The following is a 2,938-nucleotide window of genomic DNA, read 5'->3' as shown; positions in this document are numbered from 1 at the left end:
CACATACTACTTTGAATTACAGTTATTGAAGTGATTATTTTAACATAATAACCTACATTACAACTCATTATTTAATAGTGATCTGATATTCTAGTATACAACTGTGCTGCCTTTATCAACTTGACCATTTCTCAACCGATCCACCATTAAGTTTTTCTTCTGATATTTTGATTATGTAAGTATCTCTGGATACACATATATAGGCTGGATACACATTAATATATAACAAAGCAAAGTCCATTTGGTGTTTTAGTTTTAGGATAATTACTTGGACTTAGAGTGATGTCACCAAAATGGCAGAGTAGAAGTAAGATAACTTTACTTCACCTGCCACTGCAAACCAAATATGTGGCCCCAAGATTTTCTATAACTAGCAATATTCAGAACTCAAATGTGAAAATAGGCAAGTTTCCAGATCCACAGAGAAATGAAAAAACTTTGAGCTGATGGTAAGAGAATCAGACTTCTCTGTCTGTGATGAAGCCTCTCCCCCAAATTGTGAAGCATATTGAGTATGAAAAATTTCCCTCAGGATTATGGTTTCCACAAAAGAGAAAGTGAAATAAAATGGGGCAACAAGCATTCCCACCATTTTGATTTCCCTTGCAGTAGAGCTGTCTTAAGGAAGAGAAAACCTTCCATGAAACCATAGATTAAGGAGAATGGCAGAACTGCCTTATCCTGCCCACAAAACTCTGTTCTGTATCTCAGCCAATTAAGATACCAAATCAGAGTGGCTGACCAGTGGTACCACACTGTAGGAGGCATGTTCCATGGAGCCCTTAGGCAAAAACATCCCACCTAGGCTATTCACAGAAACAGAGAATTTTTCTTAGGACCTCTGCCACCCTGAAAGATCAGCACTTTGAACACTTTTTCTAGGGCTGAGCCAAACTTGAGGTTAAAGCAGTGACAATTCAATAGGTAAACTGTAAAGAATCTCTAAAAAAGCATATTAAAGAAAAAATAAAACATGCCAGATAGAGAAGACTGTGGTTAACAATTAGTTCTTTAATGTGAAGACATAGAAGTTCATCCATGAAATCAACAACAAATAGGGAACCATAACCTCCCTAAAACAAGAAAACAAGGAGTCAGTGACTAACCTTAACAAGATGGTGATGTGTGAGGTCTGTGGTCAAAAATTCAAAATAGAAATTTTAAGGAAACTTGGGGAATGCCAAAATAACATAGAAAAGCAATTGTACTAGAGAAATGTAACAAAGAAATTCAAAGAATAACAAAAACAGAAATCCTAGATCTGCAAAAGACATTTGGTGAATTAAAAAACATGTTTTTGATGCTTTGAAGAGTAGAATAAATCAAGTCAAGGAAAATAGTTGGTGAGTTTGAAGACAGAGTATTTGAAAATAGTAGGAGGACAAAAAAATAGTGAAATGAAAAAGAACACAACAAGATATAAAAACATTATTTAAAAGACAAAATTAAAAAACTGATATTAAGAGAAAGTTGGGGAAGATGAAGGGGAAATACTATAAAAATAGTAACTGAAAATTTCCAAAACTTGATAAAGATATAAATATGTAGGTACAGAAAGATCAAAGATCACCAGACAAATTCAACCTAAATAAGACTACTTAAAACCATATAATAACCAAACTTTCAAAGATCAATGACAAAGAGAGGATCCTGAAATCAGCAAGAGAAAAGAATCAAGTAGTGTATAAAAGAGCTTCAATTTGCCTAACAACTATACAAGCCAGGAGAGAGTAGAATGACATTTTTATAGTGGTGAAAAAAATTCTCCCAAGCAAGAATGGTATAATCAGCAAAGCTATCCTTCAAGCATAAGAGAGAAATAAAGTCTTTTCCTATAAAGAGCTGAGAGAATTCATCAGCTCTACATCTGCCTTATAAGAAATGCTAATAAGATCTCTTCAATTTGAAAGAAAACATGCTAACATGGAAAAAGAAGATGTGTGAAAGTAGAAATCCTACTGTTTAAAGTAAATATATAGATAAACTCAGAATCCCCTAATACTGTAAATGTACTAGACAATCTGCTCATAACTCTAAAAACCAAAAGGCAAAGCTATCAAAAGCAATAGTAACTACAAACTCTATTAGTGGGCAATATAAAAAGATGTAAGTTGAGAGAACAAAAGTCAAACTCTGGAAAGAGAGTTAAAAGGAGTGTTATTTTTCTTTTTTCCTATTTTGTGTGATCAAATGTAAGTTGCCATCTGTTTAAAATAAATTATTTTGTCAATAAGATGATTCTGTAAGCCTGATGGTAAGCACAAAGCAAAAACTTATAATAAATACCCTAAAATTAAAACCAACATATCAAAATATTCTTCCAGAGAAAATCAACTAACCACAAAAGAAGGTATAAGAAAATAAGAAAGAAAAAGAAGTTATAAAAAAATAGACAAGTACAAAATGGCAGTAGTAAATCCTTACCAATCAATAATAACATTAAATATATATGCACTAACTAAATTATCAAACTAAAAATTATCAAACTAAAAGACATATAGTGTTTGAATTTTTTTTTAAGATCCAAATATGTGATGCTTACAAGAAAACCACCTCACCTATACAGAAGCATAGTAGATTGAAAATGAAAGGATAGAGAAAGGCATTCTATCCAAATGAAAACTCTTGTCAAAATTGCCCTGGGGAAAAATTTTTATGAAGACCCTCTTGGCAATTGTAGCAATATCAAAAATAGACAAATTGGACATGATCAAGCTAAAACATTTCTGCATAACTAATGCTACAACTACAGCAAACACACAGCCTTCAGGTTGAGAGAAGATACTTGTGTGCTACCAATCTGACAAAGGACTGATAACTCGAACCAAAAGAGAATGCAAACTAATCAATAAGAAAAGGATGAACAATCTTATTTATAAGTGGGCAAGAGACGTGAGGAGAGCCTTATCTGAGGAAGACAGATAAATGGCCAACAAAC

Source organism: Otolemur garnettii, unplaced genomic scaffold, assembly GCF_000181295.1.
Source record: "Otolemur garnettii isolate 467f Iridium unplaced genomic scaffold, OtoGar3 scaffold00246, whole genome shotgun sequence".
In the NCBI taxonomy this organism is placed as follows: domain Eukaryota; kingdom Metazoa; phylum Chordata; class Mammalia; order Primates; family Galagidae; genus Otolemur; species Otolemur garnettii.
Note: the sequence above shows the minus strand (reverse complement) of the source record.